Here is a 20,199-nt window from a genome sequence, read left to right on the forward strand (position 1 = left end):
GGCATGCAGGAGATGACTGTGATAAGACGGAACCTAAAGCAGGAGAAATCCTCCAACAATTACACACGTCAGGATGGACGAATGGGGCGGGAATAAAGGATCTGTCAGAAAAGACACTGCACTTATAGTCTCAACAAAGTGCTTTGCGGGATGCATGTTGATTGATGCGAATGTGGTAATACGGCATATTCTTCACTACATTACATTCCCAAGGTGTTATTTCAGGACCTATCTACACATAGTAATTTACATCCACCGGAATGGCGTCATCAGAAAATTTATCACCGGTAAAGTTTCTCTCGACCAAAATACTTGATGAAGTTCAAAGTAGAACGTGCCAGAATCGTTCATCATAATCATTTGGCATAAACCCAACTCTTACCTACTAGGAACCATGGTTACAGAAAAATGTGGGTTAAAAGTATTATGACCACTGGTAGTGTTAGGGCAAGATAAGAGACACGAAATCTCATAGCAGTACATTCTGTACGACAGTGTTAGCCAGTATGACACTGCCGGCTCATGTTCCTCCAGATGCTGTACAGATGATAAAGAACTAGCACCAAGAACTGAATCAGTTAATCCCTTTGAAATGCCACTGTAATCTTCAAAAATGTCACTTGCCAAACTGAGAAGTCTTGCACGTGACCCGGGGAAAAGGTTTCAGTTTCAGACATAAGTAATGTTACATTTGGCTGAAACTATGAAAGTAAAGTTTCCTGCTGAAAATGGATATCTTTTAAGATAAATATATGGCTTTCTACATGACACAGATATGGCAACTTTGAAAGTAAAGATGTCATTTTACTACTAATTCTGATAAGCATTTCAATTCTAGGTTGTAAACTAGAATCATTTATTTATACAGAATGTAAATAAGTGTCAGACTTTCATTTGTCTGTACAGTATTCGGGTTCAGTGGAAGAGTTTGGAGGCCGTGCAACTTTGCTGAGCCCTCCCCATCCGTTGCCGTGACCGCTGCAAATAGAAAGGAATTGAAGAGATGGGGAATTGAACAGGGCAACAGTGAAATGGAAACTTTCATTACAAAAACATGACGTCAGCTGGGAACTTCGTGAGGAACGATCCGTGGCTCAGGTTTCACCTTCACCTTCATCCATCCCTTGGTCTGGTTGGTTGACCTTTGGGGCATCCCAGACATGCGAGCGAGGATAATAACAAACAGTTATCATTTCCAATGATGCAAGGAAATGGATCCTGTCTGTGGTGCTGAACGTCTAGTAGCAGTGGGGTGAATGATAAGTGGAAAAATCCACCCATTTTAACCAACTGGAATAAAGAAATGAACATTCCCCCCTGCTGTTAACTGTTTTATTTGCACAGTGAGTCTAAAAGGAGGATTACACTTTTATAGGACAAGTCATAAAGTATGTCTCTGGAGGCGAAGTGCATTTCTAAAGGATACTTTATTGGTTGGGTTATGCTGATCAACATGCTTTCCTTCTCTTCATTATAATGTCCTATAAGTGGTACACGGGCAAAAAGGCCTGTCATTATCAAGATAAGCATGTGAGCTACCATTGAAGTCCACAAAGCAATGGTGGCAATGTCTCTGTGACCTCATAGCATTGATGATTTCCAAAGTGGAAGTGTTTTAACAATTGAGAGGGTCTCTTAATGGGGAGGCTCAGTTTTTAACAATACCATGTAAAAATAGTCTACTTTTTGTCTGTCCTTAAAAACCAATGTAGTCAGTAAAAAAATAGAAGCCATGTCAGTTCATCATCTCTTGTTAACTGCATTAAAAATGTCATCCATAATTTCCATAGGAATTAAGACATATTACCTCTAAGACACTGTGATGCTTTTTTTGCATTTATGTGTGGGAAATAGATGAAGACAGGATGGAGAAAGTGATTGTATTGATAAAAATGCTAATTTAAAAGTACTTCCTGTTCTTGATGATTTGGATTCAAGCCAGGCAGGATTCAAGCCAGGCAGGATTCAAGTCATGCCTTCCTGATGCTGAGGGCACATTTTCTATGTGCTCAATTTGTTTATATTATACACCAGGTCTGCACGGAGGGGGTAAACGGGTAAACTGCGTCTGATTCTACAAGTGGGAGTTTTGAAAGCAGTGCCAAGAATGCTAGCCTCCGTTGTAGGCTTTCCCACTAGCGATTTTTCAACTTATCGGGTCCAGGCTCTTTGGCTACACAGCGGTTACAGGATCCTTAGTAGATACGGGGCGTCAAGCAGATAAGGCCCTGCAGTCAAAGAACCTGGACCCGATAAGTTGAAAAATCGCTAGTGGGAAAGTCTGCAATGGAGGCTACAAGAATGCCAAGTTCTGTGTACTACTATAGAATGAATCACTGCAATTTTGTTATTCAAAAGTCAAAATATGAAAAAAAAAGTTAAAATGCAAGTTAACTTGTGAAAGATGATTATATACAACAACTGCATTTCTGTGGCAGAGCAATGCAGCAAAACAGTCCAAAGGACACAGTGCACTGCTAAGAAGCAAGGGTGGATACATGTGTAGGACATGTTCTGACTCCACAATAATGTCTGTACTTCTGTGCTCAGACTATAAGTCTAAACTGTCAGATCCTTTGTTTTATCACAGGTCTGGGATTCATACTAGGTCTGGAACACAGGCAGGTATGAATGCAGGCAGGCAGGCAGAATAAGTGCACAAAACTGTTGGCGGCATAACGGTCCTGGTGCAAACCGACAGTAATTAAGTTCAAAGAAACATTTTCATACATTTATCATATGACTGGTATAGACACTGCTGTAAAAGACATGAAAATAAAAGGGATCTTTTTGCATATTCAAATGGATGATCATATTCAAAATCAATACTAGTAGGGGGTCGTCCCAGTAGCTCAATTGGTAGCAGCTTCAAAGTTGAGCTTTTGGTTAAAACTATTCCCAGTTCAATCCTAGGAAGGGCATCTCAGTTAGGGCTGCTCCCTGCTTTTGGAAGATGGTGTCCTGTGTTTGAGGAGGTGCCTCAAGCATGTTAAAGGGGAAGGGCTAGCAAACCCTCCCTGTGAAAATATGCCCCGGTACTAAAACAGCAAGGAAACTTTCTGCCCTTTGTGGCACTAGGCACTTCAAGGGTCCAAACTAACGAAATCAATATCAACAGTGTCCCGGGATCACAGCCTATCTGCAGGAAAAGGACAAAGGGTAGAAGTTTGGGCATGGGACAAGAACAGCAAAACAAGAGTTGATGAGTATTGATTTATTGTATGGACTATGAAAAGAGCACAATTATAGATGCAAATTGGTAAGGAGTGTCCTAAGGACATGTTAGTAGCAGCCTAATGGAATAATGGAGTACTCCATGTCTATAAAACATGATCTGTTGCTATATTGGCCAGCTCAGTTTAAAAATGATGAGTCCATGTATGCTTTATTTATTTATGATCTGTAATCTGAATGCTCAAAAAAAAACTCTCCTCATGTTGTATTGTCCTTCCATTTTCAATATTCTAAACTTCAAAGAGTATTGTAAATGCAGAAATGTTTGCGGCGGTTTTATGTTCGCGGTTTTCGTGGTAAACTCTTTACTGCAAACTTAGAACCACCGCAAAAAGCTGTTCCATTGTGTGACTGTAGCGCTGCTATTGTTTCAAACGCGAACTCAAAACCACCAAAAATCTCCATTTTCTCCCTACAGCGAAATTAAAACCCACGAATATTTCTGCATTTACAGTATTCTACCATATGCAAACATTTCCAAAGAGTGTCACCTGTTTTACATTTCATGTGAAATATTAAAAAACTTTATTTGAAGGAAGGTACTTTTATATTAAGATTTTTGAAAATACTCATGCAGTACATTTATCATGACTTCATCCTGCCAGGATTATCTCATTATATACATAACTTCATTAACTTTGAAAAACAGTGGGTTTGAGAGATCTCTAGTGCAGAACCCCCAGGTATGCACAGTTAAGGTATACATGAGTGCATTATACTTGGGGACGTTGGGTTGGAGAACTGTTCGGACGCATCTTTTCAGGGTGGCAGAATTTTGTACCCAAGTGGAATCATGCTAGTAGATGTTACAAAATCATCCCTGACAGTCCCTTTTATGTTATGCTTCAAGGGTTATCGGAAACATCTGGATCATGGCATCCATTTCCTGTTTACCACTAAGAGTCCTGTTTCAAACTCGCATGCAAGGGAACACTTAGGGAGGAAACAGCAATATTTTATGTTACATTTTTGTAACCCCAAAGGATAAAACATAAAGCAGACAAAAAATGCTGCGAGTGCCTTTTATTAGTGACTGAAAGAAGGCATAATTTTTTAAGAATGCAGATGAAAAATAAGGCAAACATGAAATTTAATGCAACACATGGCATGTAGTTTGTGAAAGTGTAGAAAGTGCTGAAGACAAGAAAAACAGACAATGCCGAAAACAGGTGTATTCCAAACAATGCCCTTGGGAATATCAGGAATGTGAGAAAAAGAGGAATTGAGCTGAAGCTTTCTGTTAGCTGTGGCAAGGAAGAAAGAAAGCAGCCAATGATTAAGTAATACTCTAAATGCAGAAATGTTTGCGGTGGTTTTATGTTTGCGGAGAACTTTCGGCGCAAACTTAAAACCGCCGCGAAAGTTTTTGCCCACCTATGACTGTTGCGCTACTATTGTTTCAAACGCGAACTTAAAACCACTGCGAACAGTCCATCTTCTCCCTACTGCAAAATAAAAACCACACAAACTTAAATGCAGTTACAGTATGTCATTCACATCCCATCACAGTTTTCTTACCATCTCTTTAGTGTCAGATTTAGGTCAGCTCCTATGATCAAACACACATAGACACTGTTACATGGTAGCCCTTACCACAGTGCAATTGCCCCCCATAAACAATTCATGTACTGGGAGAAGAAGACAGTAACCTGGGTACATTACTTCTCTTCATAAATGATGTAACATATAAGGGAGGAAGCCTGGTAGTTCACACTGTAAGAACATATAACAGTCAACAATTGCATTCATTTATCATCGAGTGACAGGAGAGAAGGTGTGAGCCTGTAATGTCCCAAAGAGTTCAGCAACGCACACTAGGCATCCTCAAGTTGCACCCAAAGCAAGGCTTTTTCAAAAGAAGGAACAAGGGCGCTGCGCCACAATGCCCTGACCATCCGCCCCCTTATCCTGGCAAATAGGTTATCAGACAAGCATAAAAGTCTGATTGACCAGTGTTCAACTGTGACCAGTCTGACGCTAATTTTGACCCTAAGGAAGTCTTTGAATGCCCCATTTTAACTTAAACTTCTCGAATACTAGTACTCCACACCCCTTCCACACTATTCCCCTGAATGGTCACTCTACTCACTCCCAATGCCCCCCCCCCCTTGCAATATTTTCCTGGAAACGAACTTCAAGTTGTGTCATATCTTGACCTGGGTCATGCAGAGTGTCAGACCTTGGACATGTAAGAAGATTTGTATAATCCTGGTTTTGTGACTTAATCCTGTTGCTCAGTGATCGAGGGCGAGCGTGAAAAGTTCAAGTTCCAAACCCTGGACAATTTCAAACCTAACAGCTGTCATGACTCATTTGCAAGTTGTGAGCACAGCTTTAGTACTGAATTTTGGACAAAAGCGACATGATATTCACTAACTGTTACATGTATATCAACAGATGGACATGTAGGGAGTCTATAAAAAGCATTGTTGATTCTAATAACGACATGCATGCATACTTGTAGAGGATTGTAAGATTTAACTTTACAGTATGGGATATTCAGAATCGTCCTGGTGGGACCTTTGCTAAATGAAGTCTTTGTTGCAAAATCTGTCCATAAATGGCTTCTAATTGAAAGTTCTGATAATCTGCAAGGGAAGCAGCAAAAGAGCCACACCCTGTTTACCTATGCGTACATCAATAGGGAGATTTACATGTGTAAGCCTACCTAAATCATTCTTGAAAAGACGACTACTGCTTGTAAAATACCATAGAGTAATTATCAGTGACTGATTTTGTGGATGAAAGAGTGTAAGCCATAGGCAAATACCCTGGAACTCTTAACATAATTTGCAAAACATTTCTTTGAGTGGGAATGACAGGGAAAGGATTGTGTTGACGTCATCTAAAGAAGATTACTGACTCTATACTGTCACATTGGCTTGAGCATAAGTTCTGATTTGTTACTTGAAGTATTATTTCATTGAGTGGGAATGACGATGAAAGGATTTTGTTGACATCATCTGGAAAGGATGACTGACTGTAGTCTCACACTTGCTTAAACAAAAGTTCTATTTTGTTCCTTAAATGATTAAGTATGGTGGAAAAGTTATACAAATAAAGCAGTATTGTTTCACAAACTTTCCTTCTAGTTGTCCTTGCGTTCCCTTTTACTAGCTGTTCTTCCCATTAGTCACACAAACTCCCCTGATATTTGGACTATATTGTGGGAGTCCATATCTTCACAGCCATCCTTACAGTGAGGTAGCAACTCAATCCTCTAGAGGTAAATGCTGTTAAATATTCCATGCTGTGGCAAAGACTAGCTGCCAAACACAAAGGCGTGCCTTCATACCCTGCCCATACAGCAGGCTGGTTACTCATGAACTGTAGAACGTCCCCACTGAACCGGTTTGTAATTGGACCCAATGTTATGATTACTCTAATCATGCAACAATGAATTGTGCGATGAATTTTTCATGCGCCGGGAAACCCTGCCTTTTGTTGCGCAGATGACCTGTGACATATGCCTGCGGTGCTGGCATAATAAACAGGCAAATGCAGGGATGTGAGGCCCAAGAGTTTTGCATGTAACCATTGAATATTACTAATTCATACATATGCTTTGAAGTATGGACCAGGCTCCATACAATTACAGCTTTGGTGCTTAGGATGGGAATGGTTCTTTACATGGTGTTACATATGGCTGTCACTTTTACATCTTAGAACTAATAATAGGGGATCAGGGAGGTATCCTGTCATTTTAAAATATAGATATCTTTCTTGCAGGTGCAGAGCTCTTTGTTACATGCTATATCAACATTCCAGGTTTTAACTTTCACATGCAAAGATACATGTAAGAAAAGGTGAAGGTACAGTATAAGAAACATACATTATGCACCCTAAAAGTAGTGGCATATCAAAACAACTTGATAAAAGTATCCCATTTAGTTGGAATGGAGCTGTATATCTTTACTGGTGAGACGTTGGTTTATGAGGATGGGGATGAAACGAGCAAAAAGAAGTAGCCGCCCTCAGTTTGAGCCAAAAGGTCAAGAACAGAAAGACATTCATTCCTCACACAGCACCGTCAAGGGAAAAATTCAGCAGAGACGATACGTGGGGCGGCAGTAAAGGGCAGGAGAGGTGACTAATAAGGGAGTGGGGTGCACTTTGCACGTCCCTGAGTCTCCATGGGTCACAGATAAAACTATATATCAAGAAGCGAATCACAGATTTTACGGCGATCCAACAATCTGGACAAAATTGCTTTTTGCACTAAGGTAATGGATTCGTTTTCATTTATGATAAACATTTGTGATAAACAAATCTAAAGAATTACTGGCACAATTCAAAGCGTTTTTATGCATTCTGCTTAGTTCCATAATGCTGTACTTGTCCTCATGTTTCATGTCGAGTACTAAGTTGAGATGGGGGCTGTGTCTTAAGTTTGAGACTTATCTGTTAGAGACTTTAAGATGAATCTATAAGACATAAACAGAGTCTCCATGGACTTTTATACTACTTCAGGGTTAAATTGAACTGTAAAACTTGTGTTGTTTCTTTTAACTGCCATCTTGATAGTACATGCTGTAAAAAAGACCCATTCAATACACAAGGTAGAGGTATAAGCAAACAAGGTAACTTTTATCACCCCAACTTAATTTTGGGGCTGGCATTCACTGCCCAGAGTTAATTTTCAACTTTTACAAGACCTAACCTCTTTAACCATAAATAATGGAGTCAGCATAAAAGCACAACAGGGGGCCCAGAGTGCCCACTTTCCTGTGATAAATATGCCTTTATATCCTTGGTTGGGCATGTTGCATTGGTCACAAATGTCTGGCATAGCACAGCAAAGATCTATACACTTTTGTGAGAGTGAGTTGACACATTTAAAGTTGAATAAAGTGACAAACGTCTTTCAACCTACCATCTTACTACCGTCATCTACCATTACCTCCATATAGTACATCTATCAAATGCTGTACAACAACCAGCAAATACAAGCATATGGAGGCACAAAGATGGTACTTGACATTTTCTATGGAGGGAAGTACCATTCTCCTTTTACATCACTACTTGTCCTGCTCTTCAATCATGTCATGCAAGCTATCTTTTTTACCGCTGAAAACTTGATCCTCAAAGGCATTGCATTGACAGGCTGTCTTTCCGTTGACAGTTATGGGTCTAAGCAAATATCCCACATAAGCTTCCTCTTTTTGACGCTGTTGTGTTTGTGTAATCTGCCAGTTCTGGTATGTCAGGCGTGTGTCTCCCGGATGGCGTACAGCTAGATAAGGATTTTATCACTGCTTGAATAGGAAGAGATGCTTTTAGCCGGGCTGAATGTGTATGTAGCATAAACTGTCGCGGGAGCGGCATGACAAGACAGCCAATGTCCCTAAAATGACTTACCTGACAAGCCTAACTTAAAGAGAATGGCTTTAATGATACAAAAATTCTGTAAGAATATGGTTATTTGCCACTTTAAAGGACAAAGAGAACTGTAGAAGCCTAAAAACTGAATTATACTTTACTTTTGACGTCAAGACCAACACATCAAAATGTGACAGGAAACTTCTTAAAGACCATGGCTTTTATGGCACAAAACTTCAGTTAGAATATGTTTATTTGACACTTTGAAGAACAAAGGAAAGAATTATCTCACAGCAAGTACTTCAGCACCAAGGACTGGTCATAAAGTTTCCCTCAGCTCTATGAAGGACCCCTTTGATATTAAGAAATGTTGAAGCCAGCTGCTGAAATTTGTTAATTTTCTGAACAGTAGTATTGTATATTGCCATAAAAAGGTCAAATTTACCAGCTTGGCTCCAGGGAAAACAGTTTTGTTACATTTGAAATCATGAAAGAATGAACAGTTAAAAAAAGTGTATCTGAAGGCAATTCAACGGCAGCTGTGAAGCATCCAAAATTGCAAAGTATGATGAGTGAAATACATGTAGGCCCCAACATTACGAGGTTTATAGTCCCTAACACATGACAAAAATCACGTACACCACAAGATGTATGACCAAAAGTCGCCTCCCAACTATACGACAGGCATTTTGTGGCTCCCAGATTGAATAATTTTCCCCTCGTTTCTGACGTGAGAGTAGTCGGGTAGCTTAGGCATGGCATTTGCCCAGATTACATTTCCACACCTGCGGATGGCATTTCTCTGGGGAACAATGTGCCTGGCTGAAGAGATTACAGCCCCCGTGGCAAGTGAGCTCTGGGGATGGAGCAAGTCAGGCCTGGAAATGTCACAGCCAGTAAAGCTGATGACAGAAGTGCTTATAGTGAAAGATCGGCTGGCCCTATCTTAAACTGCAGTAGGCCCGACTGTATCATGTTGGAATCCCCTCAGGAAGTACCAGTTCATCGGCCAGAATCCCCATTGGCTACTGCTGCCTGCGAGGAATCAAGGAAAGGCCAAAAATGTCTCCTATTTCTTTCTTTTAGGTCAGCTTTATAAACATTTTGCATGTAAGGGGTGTACGGTAAATCTCTTTAAACCAAATGCTTTGCGAGACTTTATTTGATTTAAATTATGATCCATAGGTATATTACCCAAGAAAAGGCTGCTGAACGGCATGTGTATCACCTAACAGGTAGAATGGAGTAAAGAATGGTGTACTTCCAAGTTCCATATTATTTCTATAAAGTTCCAGCCCTTTCAAAAGAACCAACAGTTTGTGAAGAAACTTTCATCAGAGAATGTGTGACTCCCTGAATGAAGTTGATAGGATTCCATTCATATCATAGATTTAGGAAGAATTGACAGTAATGTTAGGGGTTGCATGGTTCTGTTAAAGGTCAACTGGTAGCGCATAATTATTTTTTGAGATTCATCACTTTCCATTAACTTCATTGTAATTGTATCTATTGAAACTCCCAGTACAATTTTTACATCCATATTTTCACCAACAAATGCCATGGAGAACAATTCAGAACTCTTGAAGCCTGAAGCCTGAAGACTGAATTATACTTTACTTTAGATGTCAAGACCAACACTTCAAAATGTGGCTAGAAATTCAAAACTTGAATTAGACCTATGGTGGATATGCAATGCAGTCTTCAATTCGAGAGATATTTTAGAACCTATCATATCTTTTGTGTTCTCAATGTTGAGTCCAGGTGCACAACAGAAAATCAATATTTACATATGAAATCATAATAGCTATTTTGTCATGACATCAGAAGCAACTCTTGGCAGCTCGTGATCTGGAGTGGCATCAGGTTTACTCTATATCTAGTAAATACAATGGTCCATTTTGCTGTGAAGATACCTTGATAGTAAGTATCTGCCACATTTTGAGCCCACATAATTACTTCATCTACATTGCTTATTTCATTGTACGGATTATGTCAATGTTCCATGATGCTCTCAAAGAATTTTTACACATATAAAATAGTGTACACTTAATATGACAACATACCAGACTAACCTTGATGGCATGTTATTGCAGAGCTGCAGGATCTTGATGCAGGGCTGCTACTTCTCCTCAGTAGTCACTGCATAGTGCATCAAACAGCACTACAAGAAAGCTGCACTTTTGTGGTTCACAAAGGCAAGCTCTGAGGGAGGAGAAACAACTTTTAGAGACCTCCATTGCAGTGATCAAAGTTCATGACCTATATGCCTTGAAGTTGACAACAGATGACATGTGCACAGATATTCCATATAGGAAACGATTTCTTAGGACTAGCCCTTCCGATGAGCACAATATTTAGAGCAGGAAAAGAGAGAGAGTACCTGAGTGGTGTTGGCTGTCGGCCAGTGCCGATGAGATCCTCCTGGACAGGGAAGGTCACAGCCGGTGAAGTTCTTGCCAAGTTGTCAGCCAGGAACACACGCTGGTTTAACTGTTGACGGTGGGCATGATTTGGATGTCCCTGTCACTGGGCACAGCTTCGGTTACCGTAGCATTCTATTAATTTTTGCACTCACTCACTCACTCACTCACTCACTCACTCACTCACTCACTCACTCACTCACTCACTCACTCACTCTCACAATTGTACAATTGGTCAGTTGCACTTGAATAGGTTAATGTTAGTATGTGGTGTATGTATTCTCCACCATAATTATATTATGGTTGCTTGGCCTTATTAACCCCCCGTCATAGAGCCAGTCCCATTATTCTACATTCTGTTCTTCATTCTTCTTCTGACCATAATCAAGATACCGTGTTGAATTAGATGTTAGACAGAGTGCAAAGGTACATTATTGTGTTAATAAGTGCATTATGGCACTCTGTTGTGACTGACAATTAGCAATTTCCTATTAGTGCATTTTTAGGATCCAGAAAATTGCTACTACTGTACCAAAAAAACTATACTTTCATGAGTTTCTGGCTTATTTGAATACTTCAGTTGCAGTGTGTTTGAAGTGCCAAGATAAGCTGGCACAGTCATAGCGGGAATCCCCAACACTGGGAGGTTGTCTGCAAGTCCCACTGAGATTTTCTACACTCGTGTAGACTGTTAAGTGGGATGTTGCAACGCTTGCTTGGATTAACGAAAAGGTTACTTCATATCCATCAGAACCCTGAAGCATATCAATTTACAATGCTCCAATAGGAAGGGGTCTGTACCACTTCTTGTGGTGTTAAGCAACTGAGAATACAGAATCCCTGGATGGGACAGAGGGCTACAGCAGATAAAGCAGTCAATATATCTGAGAAACTAGAGAGTGAAATGTAAAGGTCGCTGCCATGAAACTTGAGTCAGCAGCAGCAACAGTAAAACCAATAGAAATTGGAGGCCATACAATTGGCCTGGGGTTCTAGTAAGCAACCGCTTGGCTGAAAATTACGTTTTGTTTCACAGCTTGAAAAAGTGCACGATATCAATTTAAGAAAATGTCCTCCTATTTCACCTCTATCTTCTTTTGCTACAACATTTTATTTCAGGTCTGAAACCAACATCGAATGGCTCCCTTTGACATTGACAAATCTGTGAGAAATCTAACGCTGTAGACTTACTGCCCAGCTTTTACTGATTTATGGGAAGAATTAAGCTTGTGGCTAGAAAGTAAAGTATATCATGACGTAATAAAGAATGGCCCTATTCAAATTGATTATCTTGGTGTTTTGTACTCTGGTCCTCCTGCCATGGTAGTGAATGAGGACATCTATCGTACCATCGTGATCAAAGAATCGACCAAACCTACAAAGTGAAGTACTCCCTTAAGAGTGCAATGGCAAAATCAATAGGGACTGAATCTTTTATTTCAAGACCAATTTTCTGATTTACTGTGGCCGATGCTTTAGCTATTGATTGGTGGGTTGGCTTGTAAAGTTACCCTGTAGAGGTGGACGCCACGCTTGGTACACTAATGGCATCTACCTAACTGTCCTTGTTTTTCAGTGTGTAATGATTTTATATCAGGACAAGTGCACTATTTGGTATGGCCTACATACTAACCGAGTACCATTTGCACATTCCTGAAATGGTGTTTTGCAAAGAATTCAAATGTGGCTTTTAAGTCTGCTTTCAGAATGAATGGGCAGGTACATTACACAACAAAGCTTGATGTTGAAAGTTGCTTTCTTAACCTTTTAAAACTCCCGTGCTTCCCCATTGCTCCAGACTCTGTGTCTACTGTCCTTTTTGCTGCAGACATCGCTTATTAGTTTATGGCAATCATAACTGCATTATAGGGGATTTATATACCAATTTTGTTAAGATGGCTTATGAATTATTTCTCACAGTATAAGAGCAAACAATTAGGGACATTACAATCAAAAGCGGTGATATACATGTATTCCAGGCTAGCCACTCTCTATCAAGAAAGCAACAGTCAAGGCTGTGCAAGAGTGTAATTTTTTGGAACATGGTAAAACCTTCCAACCAGGAATGCTTGACATACATGTATGAATATACAGGGAATACAGTCACATCCAGCTGAACATTCCTGATAAATTTTGAATTTATAGCTTCTTTATTACATAGCCTCCAGGTGTTTATTCTAATAAGACACAGTGTCAATGATGCAGGGTACATAATTTTGTCTAACAATTAGTTTATCACTTTTAAAGATAATTGTTCCCTTTTTTTCAACCTTAAACTAAATTGCATCCATTCATCAATCTGTTAATGGTATATCAATAAGTCTTTTGTTGATTCTACGATCATTATTTCACAAAAGATTCTTTTATATACCTCTCAGGTACGATATGATAATGATTTGAGTTGGATAAAACCCAAAGCCTATTAGAACACTTAGTGTAGATTACAGAGAGACACTTTGCTTGAGAAAAATATGAAAAATGCATGCTAAAATTCCCAATTCCTTCCTTGAGGCCATCTGTTGTGCTTTCCATACCTTCCTACAGTACTGTAATGTATTGCATCGTTGACACTTAATCTTGATCGGGCGCACACAAATCACACGTCTTTTGCACACCGTGCATTACCGTTCTATATATGGCTGCCGCCCTGACATGAAAGATTGCATGCCTTCAGACACTGATCACTCTCCCAATGGTGCTTCACAAAATTTGCTTTATTCAAAAGTGTGTATCGAGTACAGCCCGTAGCAGTACAGGAAGAGCATTCATTTTACGAGAAGCCTCCAGCTAGCCAACAAGAAACTTTACTTGTACAAGCAACAAAAGCGGAGTAGATATCTAATAGTATCTATTTGTCAACACTAATCTTTACTATTTCTACGACTACTTTCTATGGCTTCAAAATTTACTGTAAGTTGATATACAGCATGTCTACTTAATATGCACGATCAGTTCTATTAAATCGACAAGGTAACATACCAGTATTCATACTCTGGACTATGTAACATTACCGTCGGCTATATTCTGCTCAATTTCTTGGCAACAATTTTCTTTCAAAATATATATTACATTTCTTCCTTCAGGAAATCTTTATACATTGGCAAGAAATAAGCGTATTCTGATGTAAAAACAGGTAAAAATAGTATTGATGGATCATGTTGTTTGCCTCCTCTGTTTTATAACCCTTCAGAGAGTATGACAAAAATGTGATGCTTCCTTGAAGGTAATACTCAGCAAATTGTATAAGGAATCAATACTGAGGCAATCAGCATATTGAACGTGCACTTCTGGCATCTCCGCATCAGCCCTGCCATTTTATCCCAAAATCCTTCCATAATTTACCTCAAAATTCGCAGAAGAGCTGCCTATGCAATAAAAGCCATTGCCAGAATCTACTTAGTGCGTGATGTTACCAGATATTTGGGCTCTCTCCTAAATCCTCTGGCTTTTTTAGAATCTCATCAAAGCAGCCACATGTCAGCTACAACTCATCTTGGGTCTGCCATTGGCAGAAGGGTGAACATAATCAAACCGGGAATTACTAGAAAATCCTTATCACATTAATCCTCTCTCAGAACATTGATGCAGTGCGCAGCCAGGAAGTGCATTTCACAATATGGATGGCAAGAAATGCCAAGGACGTATAATACATCATTCATTCTCATCAACAGGAGGACCAAGTCTGAAGTGGAGCCACAGGTTTATGTCCCTGAATACACTATTGGTGCATGAGGATCACTAAAGGCAAAAATGAACTGCATATGTCACATACAACGGCTGACAGGATTGACTGCAGACGGCGCATTACTGGCAACTTTGTCCAAATGGTCGAATCACTTGGAGAGATCTGGAGATTTCCAATATATCAAACAGCGAAGGACAGAATTTAGATGACCAACTGAATGTACAGCAGATAAATGTTGTCATCTGCTATTCAAAATATCATGATTTGTCACAAACACATCACGATCGTCACAACTTAGGTTTGTATGATGTGTTACAATTTCATCGTGAATTCCTCTTCCTGTTGTAGCGACCGCTATCATCTTGCTGATCATTCTGTCGCTATGGAACTGCTATAATCATGGGTAATCTTAACCTGTGGCAGCCCTTCTTTTAGCAAGTTTTTTTTATAAAAGAAATCTCCAGGGTTCTTGAGTACATATTGTTGCAAAAATAATTTTCTTCAAACTTAGTTACATGTACTTAAGATTACAACACATATAGAAGGATGTTCTTGGCATGATCTTATCAATATCCGCAGTCTGGTTTATATTTCTATACAAAGCTGCAATATGACTGCTTGATATTTCATGTAAGGTAAGGCATGTCAAACCCACATGTCCCGAATGAATGCTAAAAGTCTGAATGACACAAGACAATTGTGTGCACACTAGTACTGTGTACAATTGTGTTCATATCACTGACACAGGGATATGCTTCTCTATACATATTATATGCATCTATGTATGAGATAATCTGATGTTTCTTGAAATGTATACTGGGAAAATCTGCCAATACAACATTTGTGTAAGGAACATATTGTCATCATTTCAGGTCAATTTCTGAGAATGATGACTTTTTTTCACAAACTGTACAGCATAATTTGGGTGTGCTTCTCAAACCTGTTGTATTCTGACAGTAGGCAGTTAGAAATGGCACTACAAAATTCAACTGAACTTTCACACATGATTCAAGGGTTGTGTTTAAAATTGAACACCTTTCTTAGCAAAAGTTTGCCAAGAAAGGTGCAATATTGTAATCTTTGTCACCTTAAAAGACTACTTCCATCATACATATTCATAGAAACCCTGACCGGAAAAACCTTGTTGTAAACAGTGGTAATCATCTTTTTCTTTCTCTCAACTGCTACAACAGAATCAGCAAGATTGAAATCACCTTCATTAAGTCAAGAGAAACACCATAATATTCTTTCACATCTCAACATGGATGCTGTACAACTTTTTGCAACCTGGCCTCACGTTTGCCGACCATGTTTCTATAGGACAACTGGTACTGATATGCAGTAACACATCACATAAGGCAGGCTCTCACGGGCAGCTCACATTGCCACATGTACAGAACATGCTAGATATAATTGCTTTGCACTACTTATTAAATGCTGTACAGTCAAAGTCCCGCCAGGGAATCCAGACTTCACATATAAAGATTACAATATGGTGGAAAACCAGCCACCATTCTTGATGGGTATCAATGTCAACGCACATCGCACAAGTCTGCTGATTACGAGTGCCGTGCAGAATACGATCGTGGATTGCCTCGAATTTTATGCGCTCCCACGTCGTCATTGTAAACATAACATTTCGCAGTAATCTACCCATCCATGGTTCACAGGGTCCTTGTGTGGCCTGGAGCAGTCAAAGTCACGACAGTACTGGCAACACTTTCCTCAGCATAGAAATGTTTTCATCACCAACTCAGCCTGTAGACATTGTAACTTTCCAATTACTCTCTCGGACGCCAAGTCAACAACCACATTACTGCAAATGATGCACTTTACATTAGAGAGCTAAAGTGCTCCATGTATAAGACCAATTTGATCAAACTGACGGATTGCAGTTTGTAGTTTTCCTCGCATTGGAAATGCAAGCTGTAGGGTCTGCATCAATGATTTTCTAGTATATGATGCAGACCAATGTTTAGAATTGGTACTAGACAGGTATTAGAAAGGTAACCCATCACACTCATCACCCTATGAGTCAACCCTACTGTTTATGGAAATAATCTGATTTTATCATCTGAAATGGTTTGCTTGTTTTATCAAAAATTATGAGAATACCAAAGACTACAAAATATAGACTGAAACCCCAAGTCAGCTCTAGATCTCCTTTACATTTTGGGAAGCCCCTTGTCACAGTTACCTGGGGTATGACGTGCTTTATGGGAAAGCCATTGTCTACTGATTAGATTACCTCGGTCCAACCCATCAGTGGGTAAGGTTTTACAGCATGGGCTAATAATTTGGGATTTGCTTGGTGAGGCTTAACGTGTGGTGGTGTCATTAGAATTCAAGTAGTCTTCAGCAGTCTGTACTGAAATGTCCCACTACGTATTTACTACACAAGGCTAAGACCAGTGCATCTGAGACTAAAACCATAAATTAAAGCAAAAGAGTACCTCATGATCACTACTTCATTTTTTGGGAGGAAATTTGTCATCAGTACTACATTAAGTGTACCCATGGGTCTTAGGAATATTAGAATATGTACACACTAGCTTATCAAATCAATTTTAGACACTAGCCTAACCAAATTTTTTTTTTTCATACTGCTCAAGGCTAATATGATGCAGCAATTTGGTAGCAGCCAGCAGGTTAGTTGTATTACCTATCTATCACTGCGATTTTGTCACATGAGTTTCCTGTGTACACGTACATTTAGTTACCACAAACATTGCCAACCTCTATCTTATAGATGAATACGGAGGACGTGAGTTTGGTTATGAACATAAAAGTAACTCTGACATCTTTGCAAAGCTTATTATCACTTCCTGATAATGTATGAAAATGGTAAAATGACTGCAAATCACGGATTGTAAGAAGACATACCGTATCCGATTTGAAAGCTGAAAGAGGCCGGCTGTATATCTGTTATGATTCAATGCACATGATATAGATTAAAGGTATTCCTGACTTACTAAAATGGGCATTGGAAAAGTAAATCCCTTTGTTTGATGAGTTTTTGTTCCACATTGCTGAACCAACTGCCACTCAAACTCCACAATAGTGCAGCTATTCTCAGTCAATTCTGTGCACCCCTCCCCGACATATCCATCCACTGGATAGAAAATCCCTGCAGTTTTTACTCTTCTTATAATGTATTTGCGCATACATTACCATAACCATTACTTTCATATTTGTGAGACAAAGACGGGAGGCAATTTTGAGACGGTTATTATGCTTTTACCTCAGGCTTATTTCAAGTACATAGCCAAGTGCACCCTGCTGGACACAGCAAATTCTGACAGAATGTATACCATTTTCATGGCAGGCTCGTCTCTTCAATGCATGAAATCCCCATCATATATTGAAAGGTCAAACAACATGTTGGGAAGACAGCCTTGCATTGAGTGGAAGAAGTTGAGTTACTGCCTACAAATTGCCTCCCTGTGCACCCGACAGAAAGGCAACCGCAGAATGGGTGGATAGCTCTGAATAATTAATCAAGTGTGCTCCTAATATGGAGTCAATTAACCGTCTCCAAGCCCTGAAATAAATTATTGTTCATGCTGATGACTACGGAGATCGCAGGCAGTGATGAATATGTCTAATATCCTGGGTGTGGGGAGAATCAGACTCAGTTTACTGTATGATTGTAATAAAAGCTTCACAGCCCTTTGGTGGCCTGTTGGTGATTGATTATACATGGTTTGTGGCATGGAAATGATTCCTTGATGAATGATTCAGACACGACAGAAATAGAAAGAAGGAACTTCTCCTTGGTTCAAGTCCTTGACACCGTGCGGACTGATAACACTGTTCCACACCGAGGCTTTGAAGATTGTGATCATAACACGAACCAATTAGTGAAACAAGCTCTGTTAAGCAAGTGATACAGCAAAGTCCTGCACTTTTAACCAAGGAAAAGGCTGTATCTCAGAACAACAGGTGTTGTACAACAAGTGATGAGACATGGAGTTTCATTCTTACTTTCCAATCTGTGTTGATGACCTGTGACACTACTTTTTCATTGTTCATCTTACACGATAAGTTTGTAAGATGAGAGTGATTCACCCTCAGTGTCACCAACCTTCATGTATTACACACCCACACCTTTTCATTTTAACTTTCTTTTCTACACTGACCTCGCTGACCACCAGTGGCAATAGTTTCATAACTAATATTTCTGTTCTTTCCAATTCGAAGCGTGGGTGGACGAGAGGTTTATGCCTTTAGCCCTCTATAATCCAGACTGCAGGTGAAGCCATCTAACCGAGTGGCCACACTGACAAGGGCCTGTTTAGTATTCTTGGAGGACAAGCCCCACCGTTGTGTTAAGTCGTGTACCATATCGGAGAGCAGTGTAAGAATGGTGCTGTAATAACAGAACGTAAATCTACCAGAGGGCCCCCAGACTATCAAACAACCTCTGGGGTTGACGCTCCCTTTATTGCTTCAAGAGACCACTTTTCAAAACCTGAGGAATCTGAACTTGTCTTGGGTGAGCTTGTATGAGCAAAGGTAGGAGGATGGTCAATGCATGGTTAGGTAGAAAAAACAGGTTAGGGCCAGAAAAACGGGTTAATTGTGGAATGACGGGAAGACAGATCTTCTACGTTGTAATGGCAGACACTAATGAATGAACATCCCATCAATTTGTATAGGACAGCTTTTACTTCTGTGATTAGTCTTGGAATGAATGTCCATTTAAGAATGACGATCCTGTCAACAAGCAGCAGACTGTATAGCATACTTAGTATACCATACTTATGCTAGGAGCTTTTGTACAGTAAACAGTAATCCTGGCATGTGTTGACACTTTGAATTTCAACAAGACCTGTCTATACTGAGCAACCAGAAGATGGTGAACAAGAATTCTGGGTTCTTTTTTAAACTGTTGACATGTTTCAATATGCACTTGAATTCTAAACAAAACTGAGACTCATTTGAAGGTATCATGATGAAGATCTGGTAACAACATATAGGGACAAAAAACAAAGATTGATGGGGTGGGTGTTCAACTGTCCTTACTACCCAGTGCAAGTGCTTGGACAATTGAAATGGCATTTGGCTGATTATCAGCGGGGATTTGAGAGAAAATCAGCGGAGATGTAGTAACTGATTAGGCCATCCACCATTTGGACGTGATGATGAGACCAGAGGCTTTGAGTCTGCCAACACCTTATGAGGAAGAACCTAGGTGGCCATCTGGGAATGGAGAGAGCTACAGCTGGCAGCCTTTCTGATGGATCAATCCTGTCTCCATCTCTCTAAGCAGCAATGCAAAGTACTGGCTGCTACTTCTTAATGGAGTGTGACTGTTGCATTCCAAACCAATAGAGACGTTTCTGGGCTGCGGGAATGGACTGTGGAAAAGAAGCTAATGGAAGGTTTAAGTTGCAACCCTCTAGGCTCTACTCATTTCTGCGAGGACGAAAATGTCATGCCACTTTAAAAACAAAAAGGTAGCTACATTTATTTCCCAAATCAGAAATAACACGTTTTCTTTTGACAATAGAAAGCTTCAGAAACAAGTCCAGTTCCAAG

General features: G+C 39.8%; 1 long non-coding RNA gene across 1 annotated transcript in view; it reads right to left on the bottom strand.

Annotated features, from left to right (window-relative positions):
- The window catches only part of LOC136435455 (uncharacterized), a 242,786-nt gene that overhangs the window by 156,271 nt on the left and 66,316 nt on the right, over window positions 1-20,199 (bottom strand). The window contains exons 3-4 of the long non-coding RNA XR_010755844.1: window positions 10,934-11,043; window positions 10,626-10,755 (exon numbers count right to left, since the gene is read on the bottom strand). This is a non-coding gene — a long non-coding RNA (uncharacterized lncRNA). The remainder of the gene's footprint in view (window positions 1-10,625; window positions 10,756-10,933; window positions 11,044-20,199) is intronic.

Source organism: Branchiostoma lanceolatum, chromosome 5 (genome assembly GCF_035083965.1).
Source record: "Branchiostoma lanceolatum isolate klBraLanc5 chromosome 5, klBraLanc5.hap2, whole genome shotgun sequence".
NCBI lineage: Eukaryota > Metazoa > Chordata > Leptocardii > Amphioxiformes > Branchiostomatidae > Branchiostoma > Branchiostoma lanceolatum.